A 13,043-nucleotide genomic window follows, 5' to 3' on the forward strand; every position below is an offset into this window, starting at 1 on the left:
TAAAATGCAACGGACTCGATATTGTCTCAATTTCTTGTAATAAAAAAAGGTAAAGCTAGAGTTAAAGCAATTTTCTAAAATCGTTCATGTACTCCACAATTTAAGTTTTAATTTAAAATATATACCAACACATACAACCTCGTTCCTATTGACCTAATTCTATTTAGACATCCTAAGAGAGTTGAACATAGGTTAAAAGATATGTCCCCAATAATAAGAGTAATCAAACATTAACCAATTTATGCCTAGCGTCTAGAAAAAAAGGCCTTTGCAAACAGCGTAGACCCAGATGAGATGCCGCATGATACGGCGTCTCATCAGGGTCGCGCTGTTTGCTTAAAGGAATTTCTGTAACAAATATTCTAAATATAGAAAAAAATATAGTAGACATCGCTAATTTTGGAAATAAATGTATCCAATTTAAAAGGATGGGAGACTCCACTAGGCATAAATGGGTTAAAAACAAACAATAGCATCACATAAAACACCATTCATGTTCACCCCATGATTTCTAGACATGCTGAGCGAGGCAAAGTCGGCCACGCCTTCAGAGACTTACTCTGACGACATGCAGCCGTACCAGAAGAAGTCCTGGCGCCGCGAGTGCATCTATATCAGCATCGTTATCATCCTGGGAGCTGTCGTGGTGGGGGTGATCGTGTACTTCTTCGGTAATTTATAATGACTGTTATATATATTATCACAGTGATTATTATTATTGTTATTATTTTTATTATTTTTAACATTGCTACTATTACTACTACTATAACAACAACAACAGCAACAACAACAACTACTACTACTTCTACTACTACTACTACTACTACTACTACTACTACTACTACTACTACTACTACTACTACTACTACTACTACTACTACTTCTACTACTACTGCTACTACTACTACTACTACTACTACTACTACTACTACTACTACTACTACTACTACTACTACTACTACTACTACTACTACTACTACTACTACTACTACTACTACTTCTAGTACTCTACTACTTCTAGTACTCTACTACTACTACTACTACTACTACAACAACAACTACTACTACTACTACTACTACTACTACTACTACTACTACTACTACTACTACTACTACTACTACTACTACTACTACTACTACTACTACTACTACTACTACAACTACTACCACTACTACTACTACTACTACTACTACTACTTCTACTACTACTTCTACTTCTACTACTATTTCTACTACTACTACTTCTACTACTACTGCTACTACTGCTACTTCTACAACAACAACAACTACTACTACTACTATTACAACTTCTTTTACTTCTAAAACAACAACAACAACATCAATTACTATTTACGAGAACTTTGAATTGATGTTTGGTATGTGTGCGGTTGTATAACTATATTTCAGCTATAAAATCCGTGAATGAGGAAAAGCAGGAGGTTGCAGTTGCTCCACAAGGTAAATAAACTTTTTCCTGTTATATTGTATTATCATTTACCTATACGTATGTTAGGGGCACGTTCACGTCTAGTAGTATACACACGCGTTAAATGAATGTTTTTTTTGCTACAAATATTCCAAGATATGTTTCTGTTTGACCGTTACCTACACATACTGATGGACAAGCTGAATATAGTTTGTGGGAGAAAAAAGAACAACACTGGTCCGACTTAATGACATCAAAGTGAATGCATGTTCGAATACTAAGGATGCTAAGACGTATGGTTACTTAATTTCATAAATGTTATTTTCGTTCTGGTTATGTTGCACTCTAATTGACTTGTTTTTCTTAAGATATTTGATACGGCTGTGTCGAGTGATCTGTTCGCTTGGACACAGTTCACGCTCAGCACGTTTAACACACATACTGGAACGTCGCAAATGAACATAGCACCGCGTTATTCGCCGAATGAATCCTAATATACGCATGTTATATTGCAATTTGTTTGTTAATTATTTCGAAAAGAACGATTTCACCAATGATCTCTCAATATGTGTCTTATTTTGAGAAAATTTGGCTTAATGCATGTGCGTAAATTGTCGTCCCAGATTAGCCTGTGCAGTCCGCACATGCTAATCAGGAACGACACTTTCCGCTTTTATAGTATTTTTAGTTTCAAGGAAGTCCCTCCTTGCCGAAAATCAAGTTTAGGCGGAAAGTGTCGTTTCTGATTAGCCTGTGCGGACTGCATAGGCTAATCTGGGATGGCACTTTACGCACATGCATTATGCCCAGTTTTCTCAGAACGCGACTCATATATACACACACAGACCAGTATTATCACCTGAATGCACCAAGCCATCTATGTTATATTGAAATTAATTGAACAAAAAGTTCGCGATGAACACTACTTTTTTATTTTGATGATTACCGGTGGTTTATAGAGAAATATTAGCTTATGGCAACTGACAATTCACTGTTTCAAACAGTGGAAATCAACAGTCAACATTATCGGTAATTTGCACTGTTACACTGTTTGATGACCTACGATCTAATTATTTCAGCAAACAATCATTTTAAGCATAAATTATAAATTTATAAGAATAATCCGACGTGTGGGTTGCGCATTGTAAAACATAAGCTGTCTGATGCTTTAATTTGTACCATTTTAATGCCGGTGTCATGTATCATTTACACATTGTTCTCAAGAAAAGACACGCATTTATTTGTTTTGGACATAATTTATTTTTTATAAGAGAGTTTGAATTTTACGCTCGGTGTAAATTGTAAAATAATGTATTTCAAATTGAAATGTTCAATAGATTCTTCATAAAAAGGAGTCACAGTTGCAAACTTTGACGTCAAGGGTTAATTATAATACTTGTCTGTAACACAACTACTGTTCCGTTCTAAATAGTGCCTATTAATTTAATTACTTCAAGCTCACGTGATAACCTTACTTAGCTTTTTAAGACGGCGCACTATCTTCGCGGAATAATACTAACTTTGAGGTCCAATGCATTCATACAGTAGCTTAGCATCTGTACAATCCATAACTTGACCATGAAACGAAGGCCTATTGCATAAATAAAATGTCAAGCTATATGAGACAGTTTAAGCTTAAACCTATCTATATTTTAGCTCGATTGCATTTGAATACTAACTACTTATCTGAAAAGCGCTCGAGTCTGTGCCATGGCTTTAAACCAGTATTTGAGGTCTTTTAAATAGAGGGATGTCTAAAGAACGCCTCCACAGTGGGGATCAAACCATTGACCTCCCGGTAACTAGGAGGGCACCATATCCATTACACCACGGCGTGATCGCGTGCAAGAACCACTTGGCTTTCACTTAGGTCAAATGCTGTTGTACAACGTCAAACATAAGCACTTTGTTGTCTTAATTTGCTTGATCGCTTAGTTATGTCACGGTGCGTTGAATGATTTCAATATACCGATCAATAGTTAAAATGCATTTTTTTGCGGTATACAGAGGTATTAAACAGTTTCCTTGCTCAATTAAACTTCCGTTGCGTGCTTTAAGACTGAATATATGTGTAGCATGTGCTAAGAATGTTTTTGCGCCTGTACATATCTTCAATTTTCAGGGCAATCTGGAGCAACTGCGTCGCCGCATCTGCCAGGTATTTTAGCTGCTCATAAGCTGTTAAATACATACATTACTCCTTTGTCTGCAGTTAATTACATATATTAAAGTCGCACACCTTAAAATGAAATACATGGCATGGTAAATATAATTATAAATCAGAAACATATTTTATCTATGCCAATTAGAATATATCTGGTGGTGACAAGGTAGAAATTTGTCTCTTTTGTGTTTTAAAACGTTTGTCGCGTTTGTCGAAAATGGACATATACGTCTAGAAATCCTACTTTGCGTTTTGAAAGCAGTACCGTTGGAAAAATAATAAATTACTTGCTAACTAGGCTATATTTTTAATTTTATCTATCTCAATTAGTATATTTCTGGTGGTTACAAGGTAGATATCTGTTTTTTTTGCGTTTTATAACTTAAAAATAATCGCGTTTGTCGAAATGTACGTACATGTATAGAAATCCTACTTTCTGTTTTAAAATAAAAAAAATAAATAAAAAAATGCTAAGCTAGTTTTATAATAAAAATAAACTGTGATCGGCGTTCCACGTGTCAAGTTGTGGCAATTAAGGAAAATAAATAGCGAATATGTGTTGGATTGTGAAACAAATCTAAAAGAAATTGTCTTGAATGTGTCTTTGTACATATTGAGAAACTATACATGAGTTGATATGGGTGATATAAACTTAATAATGATAAAAACTGGGCATCAACTGAAATGTTTTTGGAGAATATATCAATAGGGCTAGTTCCTATTTCAAGTACTATATAGTAAACATTTTGTCTGTTTAACTCGTTTGCTATTGTTCACTGTCTGCTGTCATCTGAGTTTACCAAGTCCGATCTAGTATGAGTTTGTTTTGACTGTGAAAAAATTAAGAGTAATAAAATTCCGTTTTAAATATATTTTAAGCGTTTTTTTATATTCCTATAACCTTCCTCATTTAAATATCATGTTTATGTTCGAATAACATATTTCTTTTATCCTACAGTATTATTCGTGTTGATCTTGGGCAAATTAAGCAGTATATTGGGACCTGGTCTTAACTGCATATGAAAAGATTTAAAAGACGATCAAAGTTTATGTTACTAAACTTCATTGAAATGTTCTCATTTTGTTACAATTGAGATAGTATGCAACTGGTATTAAAACATTTTAGAGGTCATATGTTGCTTAAAATCGTAGTTTCGTTGCTTTTATTGACTTGAACATTGATTTTTTAAGAAATAATCGACGGGTAACCGTTGGTTATTGCGGTAATGACCAACGGTATGTAGTTCCGATGCGGAGGAATTAAACCACGAGGGCGTAGCCCGAGTGGTTTGATAACAAGCATCGGAACGACATACCGTTGGTTATTACCGCAATAACCAACGGTTACCCGTCGATTATTTTGATTCTAACACGATTTCATTAAAAAGTTATCCGCGATTTAAAGGTTATAAATGAGAATTATATTAACCGAACGTCCTCCTCTTTTCCGCGAAAATGTGACGTCATCACAACAATTAAAATCAAATGACGTCGTCTTCATTCATAAACAGTGCGCGGACAATCAAAGTGACGTCACTTTAAACAACCGTTGGTATATCGGGGTAATAACCAACAGTAGTTTTCTTTCTTTGTATATAGAAAACAAGTCACGTGCCGTGGTAGAATTATATATTTAGATTAAAACGTGATACAATTATCACGTATCTAATGAATTTGTAATTATGATTACAACCAAATGAATCAATAATAAAATAACGTGACTCAATTATTTAATATAAAAAATTCCAACACACAATTACCTTTACTATAGTCTGAAAAATTAGGTTGATATCTTTATCAAACGAGTATTGACCGAAACGTCTTCAAGATTCGAACATTCTTGATTTATTAAAAACTTAATGGGATGATGAACCATGTCTAATGTCATCTACAAAACACATGCAGTCTTCAGTCAGGCCCTACACAATTAAGCTTCAGTTACAAATTATTGTTTGTTTAGTTGTTTACGATTTCAAACAAGCATTAGATTTTTACATTAAACCGTTTCCCACCTACTAAAGTCAAACTGGAGAAACGTTAAACATATGAGTCGTGTTCTTATTAAACTGGGCATAATGCATGTGCGTAAAGTGTCATCCCAGATTCGCCTGTGCAGTCCGCACAGGCTAATCAGGGCTGACACTTTCCGGCTTTACTGGTTTTTCGTGTAGAAGAGACTTCATTTAAACGAAAAATACCATAAAAGCGGAAAGTGTCGTCCCTGATTAGCCTGTGCGGACTGCACGGGCTAATCTGGAAGGACACTTTACGCACGTGCATTGAGCCTAGTTTTCTCAGAACGCAGCTTATATTAACATATACTTTAAATAAAGTTGGCAGTTGAGGTTTATAGTAAACAAGTCACCCAAAGAGATTGAAATCTACCAATGTCGCAGGTAATGTTTACTATACACCGAAAGCGGTCAATGACAATTATTTTGTTACACGGAACAACCGCTTTAAACTTGAAAAAAGATTGACCTGCATTATAGTTTACAAATCAAGCGTTCATTGATTTATTACTTATTTGTTTATACGCGCCTACTAATTATTAGCTGAAAACGTGTTTATCGGAAAGTCCATGTAACTGTTTTTAGATTAACGCGGGTTATATTGAAACATTTAGCACGATAAGCATAAATGATGATCCAACGATATATTAATCTCAACAGGAAGTAAGGTACAGTTAAACAGACTAAGCCCAAAATTGCCATTAGTGGTATCCAGCGGTGTTCGTTGTTTTGCAATCTGAAAAGCTGGTTAATGGTTTAGACAAGTAGACCAAACATGTTCTAATAAACACGTGTATTATGGTTTTTATATTATTATCGCTTTTGCATAATGCCAAAACAAATATATACATATATGTTCCCCCTTGCTCTAAACCCATCAGACTTGTCGCGACCCGAATTTTTTGTCGTTTTTTTTTTTTGGGGGGGGGGGAGGGGAAGGGTGGATAAAGATCCGAGTTGGACAATTATTATTTTCTTAGATTCGGAGATTAAGAAACGATGAACTGATCGAGTGTGGTTCACGGTATGGGTTTACCAAAAGCTAAAGGTTACATGTGAGCAAATTAATTCCTTCTTTGTTAAAAGTTAGCAATTTTGGAGGTCAATTTCTGCTATTTTACACGGATGACGCTGTATCGCAATTACTATGATGAATTGACCCACTGTGTGTTACTGACACCAATTATCTGATTCACGCCTGTACGGTTTCACGATTTCTTACTTACCAAAAATGACACTTCTCGGGTTATTGTAGATCATGGGTCATCAACAACGGCAATGACAACAAGTACCGAAACAACCACTTTCGTTGGTAAATATTTTTTTAAATATTTTTTTCATTATTATATTTTACATTTCTATTATTATTATACTAGTAGAAGTATTAGAAGTAGTATACGTATTGGTAGTATGAGTATTAGTTATGGGTATAAGTAGAATTAGTAATAGAAGTATAAGTAGTATTAGTAGTAGTATTAGTTGTATAAGTAATAGTATTAGTAGTAATAGTAGTGGTAGTAGAAGGATAAGTAGTAGTATTAGTAGTAGTAGTAGAGGTATAAGTAGTATTAGTAGTAGTATAATTAGTATTAGTAATAGTAGTGGTAGTAGTAGGAGTAGTAGTAGTAGTAGTAGTAGTAGTAGTAGTAGTAGTAGTAGAAGTAGTAGTAGTAGTAGTAGTAGTAGTAGTAGGATTGGTAGTAGTAGTAGTAGTAGTAGTAGAAGTAGTAGTAGTAGTAGTAGAAGTAGTAGTAGTAGTAGAAGTAGTAGTAGTAGAAGTAGTAGTAGTAGTAGTAGTAGTAGCAGTAGTAGAAGAAGTCGTAGTAGCCTCCGTAGCTCAGTGGATATGGCGCTTGCGTTAAAATCCAGAGGTCCCTGGTTCGATCCCGGGTCGGGGCACATACATGCCAGTCATGTTTCAGCGGAATGCTGACTGACAAAAAAAGGCTTAGCTCGGCATAAAGACGTGTTTGTTTTTTTGTTTTAGGTTTTAGTAGTAGCAGTCGTCGTCGTCTTAGTAGTAGTAGTAGAAGTAGTAGTAGTAGACGTAGTAGTAGTAGTAGTAGTAGTAGAAGTAGAAGTAGAAGTGGTAGTAGTAGTAGTTGTAGTAGTGGTAGTAGTTGTAGTAGTAGTAGTAGTAGTAGTAGTAGTAGTAGTAGTAGTAGTAGTAATAGTCGTAGTAGTAATAATAATAGTAGTAGAAGAAGAAGTAGTAATAGTAGCAGTAGCAGTTGTAGTAGTAGTAGTAGAAGTAGTAGTAGTAACAGTAGTAGTAGTAACAGTAGTAGTAGTATTAGTAGTAGTAGTAGTAGTAGTAGTAGTAGTAGTAGTAGTAGTAGTAGTAGTAGTAGTAGTAGTAGTAGAAGTAGTAGTAGTAGTAGTAGTAGTAGTAGTAGTCGGGTAGTGGTAGTACAATTATATATTTTTAAATCAAGGAAAAACATATACACATGTTTTTCAAGTAATAAATAATGTTAGAATCGAAATATTGTCAAAATTATGTTCATTGTTATTTTCCAATATTTCCAATATTTCATTAACAGAATCCATTACAACAACGCAAAAACGGACAACAATCCAAGCAGTCCCCTCACGCATAAACAGTGTTGGTAAGTAATACATATCACAGCGAGACAGCTTTGTCCTGTCCATTAATGTCTCATGTATGATTGCAAAATGTATTAGCTATGATCTTCGTTTAACGTCTTTGTGGTTAATCACTCTGAAACATTTTATTGTGATATTCAGTACCTCCAGATAAAAATATGTTATAAATATTGATTAAATATATTGTAACAACTCTAGTTGTCTATACTTTTATGATTTACATTAATACATTTATTGATCAAAAGACAATTTTATTACACATGTATAGCAATAGCAAAGCAAACAATAGAAAAGAAAAATGCAATAAACACATTTGTCGAATTGGATGCACGGGACAATTGTAGAATTCATAATTATATACGGTTCGACAAAAAGATTATTGCATAAAAAATGTATGTGCTGAAAGTTTCTATTTCATCTTTATTGAACAAAATTATCTCCTCATTTTTAAGCATATTCTGCAAACACGTATTCTTTTAATAAATATTTGTAATGTTTTTGCTGATCGTTTTTTGTTAATTGAAATTTAAGGAATAAGCTATGATGTCATATTAGGCATAACCAAACTTGGTGTTCTTTCCAGACACGCCTTTGTTGCGTAGAGGAGGTAAGAAGAAAAAAGCCTTAACCTTAAACAATGGAAGTTGTGTTGTTAAAATGTCCTAAAGATTTCATGTGTGGGGCCTATATGATTATTCCTCCGTCTTCTCTGCATCTGTCCTTTCGTTGGTCCGTCTGTTCGCAAAACTTGACTTGCAATATCTCATGAGTACTGGTTATATTTTTGGATTAAACTTGGTATACTTTAAAAAGGCAACATGAAAACAGCAGAAATAACTATAATACTACAAGGCATACAACCTGATTATGCCTTTGCTCAGACAGTTCTGAATGTATACTTTAAACAAGTTTAGTATGCTTATAAAGGCCATTTGCATGAGCCAGATTGTCAAAGAAAGATCTCTGTTATTATAACAAAAGTGAGTATTGTAATTAGTCAACACTACAACAGAAGAAATCATGAACTTGATATACATAATCCACTGAATGTTAGCCTTTTGTCAATCATCCGTAATTCTATTCTTCTTCAAAAACATTAAAGTATCGACGGTGGAACGTTGTATGCATCCTAGGGATGCGAGGATGATGGATACACATTCATTACAGCTCATGTCAGTTTATTTTTACTGAAAAATAACGAAACAAAGGTTTAGCAAGGTATTATAATGACCTTTGGTATATATACGCATGCCATTGTGAAGGTTCTATCAACACTTTTTGTTTGCACCAGCTGTTAATAGTCTGATATTTTTTTAACTAATATATTAAATATTTATATGTTCCTGCTAAACGGCCATTGGGTTTGATTGTTAACACTGTACAGCTTCAGGGAAATATGAAAGTAATGCGCATGTATTTAACAGATCGGGAATCACATCTGACCGGAAGCGGACTCCTGAATTGCATGCAATGTTGTCAAAACCTTGTCTTATTGTAACTAACGGATAACGTACTGTGATGCCGCTGAAGTTCGAATGCGCTAAATGTTTAATGTACCAATGTATAAGAAATCTCGCCTTAATTTCACATTTGATTTTGAGTAAACGTATGATCAATTAAAATATTAAACATATTGTGCAGAGCACAAAACACCAAATACTTGTTTTTGTTCTAAACACGATCGTCAAAAACATGTGAGTTAAGACTTTCTATATTGAAATCACTACGATTTATGTATAGACCTTGTTTTAAAAACCGGTCGAAAAGAATACTTTTTTTGCTTATGAGTAACAAAAAAGTGGCAGTTTTGTGTAGTTTGCAATCATTGCGATTATTTTTTCCAGTTCCCGGTCAAGAGGTTCCGTTACGTAAGTTTTTTTTCAAGTATATGATTGGAATGTCTTCTGTTCAACGGAGCCTTTTAAAACAATGTGATGGCGAGAATTTATTCTCTACAATAGACGTGTGCCTAGCAAATACACCTATCTATATTCAACACGTACCGCTGGTATTCTATTTATTCAATTATTTGTGCATTTATCTGCCAACATTTTGGCGTAAATAAAAAATCAGAAAAGAACCAACAACAAAATATAAGCACTATACTGCGTGTGTTAGTTGATTCCTTCTCTTATTGTGCAAACCATTTTCGCCTCAGAGACATCATCGTCACCTTCAGTCCCAACATCGACTAGAGGACCAGATCCTGTTCAAATTAAGGCCGATGGTAAATCTTATTATTGTTTTAACAATTAAATATTGTATTAAAGAGGTGAAACTACAAAAACGATTTCAAGATAAAAAATGGCAATCGGCTGATTAAATAATCACCTATTAACTCTTATATACAACTATTCATATAATAAAATATATTCGGATCATACAATTTTACGGCCGTTAATCACGGGCGCCACTTTTTTTTTATATGCATTAATGAATGAGCCAGTGCAACTTCCGAGGTGACGCCTAGGCCCGGATGTTTTGAAATTTCATGGATCATTGAACATGGTGATTAGGTATTTATGTGTTTTTATCAGCATATATCGCATCATCTTTAAAATCGGGCAATGTAGTGCGATTCAGCGAAGATTCATTCATCAAAAATGCATAGAAACGTACAAGCTCAACCCATTTAAAAACGTGAGAACCTTTATGAGGAGCTGTGGCATTGTTGAGTTTGAAAAAGCATTTCGATGAGTTTTTCCTGTGTTTCGAGCAAATTTTCACCCAATTAAATTGCTAACGACATCAAACGATTGCGTACATCATATATAAGATGCTGCATGCACAAACATATTGGCTTCTTGCCGACGTTATAGATAAGTTTGCATTTTTTTTTCAAAAAAAGAGATGGAGCCAATGCGAAGGAGATGGCGCTTATGATAGTAGGCGGCGCCAATTCAGGATGTATCAATTAACACTCGTATTGCAATGCCATCATCACATGGCGAACATTTGACAGATAATGTTAGTTGTTGTATTTACTTTATTAATTAACATGCATACGAAGGCCAAATTCTTTACAGAACATAAACACATTCTATAATAAATAAGATGTAGTTTTTTTACATATATAAATGGTCAACTCAAGTAAGAAGTCACTAACATGATTAAAACATAGTGTACCATATATACCAAAAATTTGTAATACTCAATAAAACAAATAACTTGATTCTCAACATTATCAAAATAGTTCATCGACAACAATATTTGTATACAGTATGTCAATTCACGAAATAATTATTAGATAATACTTCTTCTTGAAACGATGAGTGTCCCTTCATATAAATGCTTAACTTACTGAAAGACCAAGGTCAATGTAACTTAATTAGGCTGATATATGTTGTTTTGCCCACTATCATGATAAGTCTTATCCTACAAAGACGAATGTTTAAATCCATCCAGACATTTTTAGAAAACTACTTTTTCTAATTAAAAACGCACGTGACTCAAATGTGCTGAAGTAGTACACTTAATAAAAACCATGTTAAGTCCTGTAAACATAATAGAAACAATTACATAAAATATTTCACTTAAAACAGCTATAATTGTGCATTGACGCGACCTCCTATTCAGAGCTCCACCTCCTTGGCATTGGCTCCATCTCTTTTTGAAAAATGTATATTTATCTATTGGATCGGCCAGAAGTCGATGTTTTTATGCATGTATTAACTTGTACAGGTTTGAACCAATCGTTTAATGTAATGAGCGATTTCATTGGCTGGGAATTTGCTCGTCACACAGGCAAAAGACATCGATATGCTTTTACGAATTCAACCATGCCACAACTTATAAAGTTCCTCACGTTTCCAAATCGGTTTTGATTGTATGTTTCTGTGCATTGGTGGATGAATTTATATTCGCTGAATCGCACTACATTGGCCTATTAAAAAGCGAAACTTGTTGAAAAACCCATTAAAAACCTAATCACAATGTAAAATTATCCGTTAATTTTCAAAACATCCGGGCTCGAGCGCCAGCTCTGAATTAGCATTGGATAATTTATTAATGCATCTCATAAAAGAGGTGGCGCCCGTGATTAATGGTCGTGAATTTTGGACGATAATATCAACATTGACATGATTACTGATGCAATCATATCAGCTTTCTTGATTGAAGTCTTATATTGTTACATTTACGATTGATTTCATTTCTAGATACCAAAACACATATAAAACTGACCACTATTATGTAGGAAAGAATAAGTGCTCTTTGTGCTTGAATATTTTGTCAAAAGTTTTAACTTATTCAATCAAAGTCTAAACGTTAACAAAATTGTATTTTCTATAGTACTTTAAAACTTTGATATTATTGTTGTTAATGAACCATGATTTATAATAATTCCAAAGTCCATAACGTTATTTAACGGTACCCACATATACACAAAGAGCTTTTCCCCTGAAATGTAAACAAACAAGAAATTCATGCGCTCTGGAAATGCCTATTAAAAACGAGCATTATTTTCGAGGTTAGATATATTTGAAATATGTCGGGTTTATTGTTTTAGGTTCGTCGAGTATGTTGCAACGACTTGGTAAGTAACATTTACAATCGTTTTTGTAAGTTTAATATGATACCCGCCAGGCAAAAATTGATTTTTACTTCGAAGTCAAATAAAGTTTATTGTAAATGGTTATTAGCAATGATGCGACAACCAATAATTTATTTCATGTCTAGATGGTTTAAATTCCAAAGTTGAATCTTTTAAGGCTGCCACCCAATTCTTGATCATTTTACAAAGTTAATTTCGCTGTGCGTGATAACAATGCAAGCTGTGAAGTACATTTAAGAAAGACCCATTGCGTATGCCTTAAAGTTGTATCTTAGTGTGCGT

The sequence above is a fragment of the Dreissena polymorpha genome, chromosome 14 (assembly GCF_020536995.1).
Source record: "Dreissena polymorpha isolate Duluth1 chromosome 14, UMN_Dpol_1.0, whole genome shotgun sequence".
Lineage (NCBI taxonomy): Eukaryota > Metazoa > Mollusca > Bivalvia > Myida > Dreissenidae > Dreissena > Dreissena polymorpha.